We start from the raw sequence: 6865 nt of genomic DNA, 5'->3' as shown, positions 1-6865 counted from the left end.
AAGGCTAACGACCGTTAAGCACTTATACCTTGCCCCCACCAGCTTCCACCTTCCAACCTGAGAGCATTTTTTGCAATATCGTGTTAACATTTAAACTTATCATTTTAAAACTATGAATAGAGCCCATCACACCTGTATAGGAGGGGAAATGTCTCTGAGGTTTAAACCACACTGAGTTAGCACATTCTCAGTCATTTGGGGTGTGGTTTTTTTTCCTAATTATAGCAGCAATTAGCTTTGCAGCATTGCATTCATTCCGAACAGCAGGGATGGAGAACAATAATCTTGTTTACCTGAAGCTGGAGAGAGTGTACCTAGCTTTGTTCCCTCCGCAGCCTAATCTAAGTGCTTTGCGAGGTGCCATCCTGCACAATAGAGTGTGACTGGGGCCCTCAAAGAGCCTCCCTCACCTGGTTAATTCAGTTGTCACTGAAAACCTCCACAAGGTCAATGAAAAACAGGTAACACGCCGTTTCAGATTTAATAAGGTGGCGTCTTTTATTTACATTGATTTCAAAGACAGAGCCCTCAGATATAGTGATACCTTTTTTTTTTTTTAAATCGTTTAATCTGTTAAAATTATCCCAGGGAAAACAATGGAGCTCCTCTAGAGTGTTCTTGACAGTGAATGAAATAGGAAGATGGCTGTTGTTAAAGGCTCTTTTGCAGTCATGGGGAGGAGCAAATTATTAAATGGACAAGTTATTTACATTTGAAAATGAACTGCATCTCACACGGGGAAATTGGGCGACAGGCGATTCTGCATTACAACGGGAACGTGTCATTAGTTTTCATTTTCCACAACAAAGATTTTAGGGTAATTTCCTTTCATGAGAGTTGTTTCTCTTCTGGGTACATTACCCTTCAAAACCACTGTTGTCACCATTAGAGGGTCTTCGGTTTGGGTTTGGGTTTTTTCCTTAAGGTGTAAGAAGAATAGCCTTGATTATTCTAAATACCTAAATATTAGGGCAAAAGTTTGATTGCAGCCAGCAAGAACTGAAATGGTGGGTGGGTACAGTACAAATGGGTCATAGCCCTTGTACATTGCCAAACGATAATACTCTGAAGGTATACTACAGCGTTTGACATATTTTAGTGTTTTACAGTGTACACAGTTTATTCCTCTACTGTCAAATGTAGGCTACTACAGAGGAAGAACAGTAATCAGTTATACATTAACCATGAAAGGTCATTTCTTGTGGCAAATGCAAGGTCTATTGATCAAGTAATATTTGTTGGTAGAAATGAGTCTCATTACTGAATGAAGCTTGTGAAGGAAAACATTATCTAGTGGGACATCATGATGTGTGCAAATCATCCATTTGTTCAAGGTGGTTTGAATATCATCAAATGTTTATCTGAACTTCTTAAATGTAATTTACTGACTTTTCAGCTAATCAATCCCCAAAGCTGCGTTCTTTTGTCAACTTACTAGGCTGCACATTCAAACAATGATTAATTGCCTCATGTTAACTGTGAGATAAGAAAAAAAAAATGAAAAGAAAATGAATGACGTATTCACTTGGGTTGCAAAATGGGCTATAAACTAGTTTCCCAGCATGAGCTGTGGTTTACTTTCAAACTTAAATAACTTGTCCATGTAACCTTATCTTCCGGGCACTTCCTGCAAACTTCATATATTATGCAATGAAGCCCATAAATATAGGTAGAAGTTAACTTGAATGGCTGAAACAGAGTTAACCACACACATGTAGTTAAAGCTTTATCACCATTTCTGTCATAAACCTCTCCCTTTTCTTTAAGAGATTTACCAAGCTATCATAAAAAAGTATTATGGCTGTATCTTTGCAAAAAAAGAACCCTTGAGAAGTGGCTTACCTCCTTAAACATACTGGACTTCGCCTTACAGTCCCATAGCCATGAACCATGAGTGCTGCCACATGTCAGGAAGGCCAGTGTGTTTGCATGTCGAACGTCGCAGGGTTGAGGTGGCACCGGCATTTATTATTCATAAATTCCTAAAAAATTTAACACAGTATAACTCCAATGATGACATATCACTAGAGGTATACGATTTAAACACATTTAGCCAAGTCACCAAATAAACAAGGAAAAGTGTAAAATAGAATGCTTTATGGGGAAAAAAAGTGATTAAACATAATCAAATATCTGTAATGAGAGGGATAGAAATTTTCCTGGCGTATAATCAGCCTAAAATAACTGGGCAGGAAAATTGAAAGGATCAGATCCCCTACATTGACTTAGTAAATGGCTATAACAAGCACCCTAATGATTCTGCTGACTTCTTTTCAAGCGCTAACACCAGTGGCATTGTATCTTGCAGTATATGTGTAGCATCTTGAGAAACTCAGTCATTGTAAGTTTCTAATATATATTTTTTAATGGGTAGACACAAGCCGTCTCTTTCTAGGAATGATTTCTCTCCAGAAATATGAGATTATCTTTAATTACCTCTTACTTTCTATGTTCCTATCAGAGAAGTCTGAGGATCATGGAGTGGAGGATTACTGGACTTGAGTCAAAAAACTGAATTCAAATTCTTCAAGGCCCTTCTCAGAGATCTCTTCCTCCAGGAAGCCTTCCTTGACTGTCTGACACAGATAATGCTTTATCTTTTAGGTTTTCAAGGTATTTGGTGTTTAATCTTTAATAACACTTTTGGTCCCCTTTGAGTCACCAGTGCTCTTTAGCACAGTTCATGTCCCATAGTAGGTGCTCAGTAAATGCTTGTTGAATAATGGGTTTCTAAAATTGAGAGGGTTCTATTAGGTGAGATGAATCCTTTGGTTCTTTTCAGACCAACCACATTCCATGAATCCTAGCTCATCTTCCTAGTAATAGGCATTTATGGAGATAGGCTATTTTTTGCATGGAATCGCCAATGCTTAACTGGGACATAGCTAGCAACCTCCCTCCCTGCTTGCCATCCACAACCCCCAATCTCTCTCCTCTCTCCAGAGGTAAACTGTTAACAGTTGTGTGTTAGCCATTTTAGACAATATATATTTCACATAAATCACTTACATAAATGACACCATGAAATATGTATTAACCAGTGACTTTTTTTTCACTTATTGTGCCTTTAGAGACATTTCATGTCAGTATAGATATAGCTACTTCATTCTGTTAAAATTTCTGGGTAATATGTGGATAGAGTAGAATTTACCCACTCATTTACTTGACCATTACTTATTGTTGGATATTTAGATAACTGTCAATCTTTCATTATTACAAACAATGCTGCAATAAACATTCTGCTACATCTATCTACTTTTGTGCACACTTAAGGGATTTTGAGGAATGAATTTCTAAGAGTAGAATTTCAAAGTGTGTGAAAATTTTACCTTTTGATAGATGCTTTAGAGTGCCCTGTGCAGAGAGCCGTTTTACCAAGACCCTACAAAGTTATATTTTTACTAACATTATGAGACTTCCAGTTTCCCCACACCCTCTCTGAATCACTTTCATTTCTGTACATCAGGTGAGCAAAAATGGTTATCCCATTGCTGTTTGTTTTGCATTTCCCTGAGAGTGGTGGGGTTGAGAAACTTTGCATACATTTATCGGCCTCTTGTACATCTTCTTCTGTGAATTGCCTATTTACCACCATTGCCTAATTTTCCTTGGGTTCGCTCTGTCTTACAGATTTTTTTTTTAAGATCTCTTTTATGATTGTGAATATGAATCCTTTGTTGCAAATGTTTTCTCCCAGATAGTCACTTACTATTTAGGGGTTTGGAGTAAAGGGATCATTCGTCTTTTACCTTCATGGTCACACTGTTACATAAGACTCTCCATTAGGTTAGACTTTCTCTTGGACTTTATTATATAAATTCTTTATATAGCATGTAGAAATTAGGTTTGATCTATCCATGGGCCAACTGTTCTCACCAGTTTACCCAGTTTGTGATTTACCCTAAGCACTATGTCTGTTCTTACCTAGAATTCCCTCCTCTCTCCTCCTATCTGCTGTTTTGCAGAAACTTGTGTTTTCTTTAAGGTCAATTCAAGAATCAAAGTCCACAGCGGATCTCTCTCTCTTCCTTGTTCACTATCCACTGGCACAAAGTTATTTTGCTATTTTATGTGCACATATACTGTAACTTCAACGAGATGGGAAGCTACCCAACTGAAGTTCCCTTGCTTTTGCCATAACTCCCACTGTCTAACACATAGTGGAACTCTAATAAATAATTGTTCGTTGTTTTAAAAATTCTTTTTTATAGGAAAATACTTACTCCCCCAGACATGTACACCATCCCTCTGCATTTCTTCAGTCATCTTTTTTGTGTAATTTGTCTTTTGTTCCATTTGTCGTTAGGTCACACCTGCTTATAACGTCTGAGGTTCTAAACCTCAACAATAAATTGAGAGCAATGTTAAGGATCTGATTTTCTCAAAATTCTCTGGTGGCACAAAGAAGAATCTAGTATTTTTCAAATTTGAAAGACGCATCTCTAAAGTCTAACTTATTCCCTGGGACAGGTTTTTATTTCATGCTACCTGAGACCTGTCTTCTCAGACACTAAAGAGAGACTACGGCTTTACGGCAGTTTTTTTTTTTTTTTTTTTTTGGTTTATTTGTTTGTTTTTTAAAATTAAAAGTCAAAAACCTAATCTACACTACATTAAAATACAATTTATATTTCATTGATTGGTCAAGTTGTGCTTCTTATTACTACTGCTTCTACTGTGCTTTCCTTAAAAATTTTTTTTTCTATCATAGAATGTTTCAAAAAGATACAAAAATAGTGAGAATGAACCCTTCATGTACTCATCACCCAGCTTCAACCATTATTAACTCATGGTCAATCTTTTTCATTCATACCTTCATTCAGTGTTTATCCTCTCTGGGTTGTTTTGAAGCAAATCCCCAAATGTCACATCATTTTATACTTAAATATAAAATTTAAGTCCAAAAATGTAGTTCAAAGCTCTGGAGGCCCTTGTGTTTTGTGTGTGTACGTGTGCGTTCTTCATTCAGACATGCATTTTCATATAGTGCTCTACACGGCAGAGCCATGGTTGGCTGAAGAAACAAAGATGAATGTAACATGTAATATAATAAAAATAAATTTGATAAGTGCAGTGATAGTGGTGGTACTCAGTACATAGGGCCATCACGACAAAAATGATAGTTCCATAAGGTCTGTATGTTTTAGCTGAGGTGGGATTGCTTTTATGGGTTTGTGATAGGTTCTCCTCAATTTAACTTCAAGTCTCCTACAAAAACAAATCTGTGAAGACCAGTGCCAGAAAGCAGGATCTCATCTTTTGAAATAAAACAAATAGTTCTCAAACCTTTATTCTTTGTTTTCCTTTTAATTTCAAAATGATTTCAAACTTAAAGAAAAAGTTGCCAGAATAAACAAAAAATTCCCATATTCATTTTACCCAGATTCATCAGTCACTAACATTTTGCCACATCTGCTTTCTCTGTCTCACTGTTTCTCTCTCTGTCCCTCTGTTTCTGCCTATCTCTCTCTGTACACACACACACACACACACACTGTTTTTGGCCTTGATTAATTCAACCATTAGTTGCAAACATCATGACCCTTTATCCATAAATATTTAGGGAATATATTCTAAGAACAAGGGTATTCTCTTATATAACCACAGTTATACTATCGAGTTCAGAAATATAGCACTGTCCATACTCAAATTTTGCTAATACCCCAATAATGTTCATTGCAAACAATGCTGCAATAAACATTCTGGTACGTCTATCTTTGTGAACATTTAAGTGATTTCGAGGAATGAATGCCTAAAAGTGGAATTTCAAAGTGTTTGAAAATTTTATTTACAGTTCATACTCAAATTTTACTAATTAGCCCAATTATGTTTATTGTGACAGTTCCCTCCGGCCTCCCCCCATGTAGATCAAACCAGGATTATTTATTCCTTTAAAAAGAAACATTAGCTGAAACTTTGTCTTTCATGACTCTTTCATCATATGCATATTTTTAAAATTTATTTTTGGCTGCGTTGGGTCTTTGTTGCTGTGCGCAGGATTCCTCTAGTTGCTGCGAGCGGGGGCTACATTTTGTTGCGGTGCGCGGGCTTCTCATTGCAGCGGCTTTTCTTGTCATGGAGCATGGGCTCTAGGTGCATGGGCTTTAGCACGTGGGCTCAGTAGCTGTGGCTCGGGGGTTCTAGAGCGCAGGCTCAGTAGTTGTGGCGCACGGGCTTAGCTGCTCCGCGGCATGTGGGATCTTCCCAGACCAGGGCTCGAACCCGTGTGCCCTGCATTGGCAGGCGGATTCTTAACTACTGCGCCACCAGGGAAGTCCCTCTTTCATCATATTTATTGTACATTTTTGAAGAGTGAAGCCAGTGGTTTGTAGAAAGTTCCTCAATTTGAGTTTGTCTGACTTTCCTCATGGTTAGATTCAGGTGATGTATTTTTATGTACAACACAAGATAAACAACGTTGCATCCTTCTCAGTTCATCACATCAAAAAAAACCCCAAGATATCAGTTTGTCCCATTAATGATGATGTGAATTTTGATCATCTGCTTAAGGTAGTGTCTGCCAAGTTTTTCCATTGGTAGGTTACTATTTTTCCCATTGTAATTAATACCTTATTTGTGGGGAAATACTTTGAGACTATGTAAAATATCCTATTCCTCATCAGAATGGTACCCAATCATTTTAGCTTCCATTAATTCTTGCCTTAATCAATTAATACTACGATGGCTGTAAGAGGGTGATTTTTCTGACTCATTTCTTCTACATTTTAAGATGGCATTCTATGAAATTTTATTCTTAATTTTACCTTTTATGTTTACAAGAATAAAATTGAGTTCACCAAACGTCAGTGGTCTCTCTGGTGTGGGATACTGCACTCAGAGGCATCATGATAGGCACAAAGACAAG

The sequence above is a fragment of the Balaenoptera physalus genome, assembly GCF_965194825.1.
Source record: "Balaenoptera physalus genome assembly, chromosome: 18".
In the NCBI taxonomy this organism is placed as follows: Eukaryota; Metazoa; Chordata; class Mammalia; order Artiodactyla; family Balaenopteridae; genus Balaenoptera; species Balaenoptera physalus.
Note: the sequence above shows the minus strand (reverse complement) of the source record.